Source organism: Athene cunicularia (genome assembly GCF_003259725.1).
Source record: "Athene cunicularia isolate RWA chromosome 15 unlocalized genomic scaffold, athCun1 chr15_part1, whole genome shotgun sequence".
Classification (NCBI taxonomy): domain Eukaryota; kingdom Metazoa; phylum Chordata; class Aves; order Strigiformes; family Strigidae; genus Athene; species Athene cunicularia.
This window is the reverse complement of record NW_020799121.1, coordinates 15,320,457-15,321,330: the sequence shown is the minus strand read 5'-3', so window position 1 is coordinate 15,321,330 and position 874 is coordinate 15,320,457.

Here is an 874-nt window from a genome sequence, read left to right as displayed (position 1 = left end):
ACGGCCGCGGCGGTGGGTGCGCCTGGACGCGGGGCTGGCGGCGGGGGAGAAGGACCCTGCTCCTGGGGGCCTGCTGGGAATGCACCTGCAGCACGGGGACTGCCAGGGGGCCGGGGGGGCTGTCCCGGGAGCCCAGCAATGAACCGCCGCTCCCGAAGTGATTCCCAGCGTTTCCCCGCCACGTGTTGCACCTGGCAGAGGAAGCGGCGCGGGGATGCACGGAGGAGGACAGGAGTTCTGCAGGGTTTTATCCTCTCCCCTCACTCGGGTGAAGTGTCACCCATCTCTGGTCCTTCTGACTTACCGGGGCCCTGCTGGCCCGTGGTCCCAACGCCAGGGCAGTCTCTGAGCTGAGTTGGTGAGAACAATTACATCCCACCCACCGCATCTGATGCGCTTCTCTTTATGAATTCCTGCAAATCATTTGCTTTCCTTCGGTATCATGGTATTGTTGGCCTAAGTTCAACTTCTGCAATGACTCCTAGATCCTTTATTCCCATCACACCAGTAATTCCCCAATTACACTGAACTTCAGGGGCTGCGCTTTGCACCTGGATCCATCAGATAAATTCCTATTTTCTCAAATAATTTCTAGCATTTTTCAAGACCTTTGCCATTCGGATTCTGCCCTCTAATGCATTCAGAGATTGCAAATTTAATAATTACTTTTTTTCCCATCATATAGGTCAACGCTACTGAATAGCACTGGATATAGATAGATCTATTCAACAGTTTTTCATTTCAACAGCAAACCATTGATGACTAGTCTCTGACTGCAGTTTTTCAGCTGGTTTTACACTCACCAAATAGTATTTTCATCTAGACTATGATTCCTCAGCTTGCTTGTGAGAATGTCATATAAGACGATGTCAAA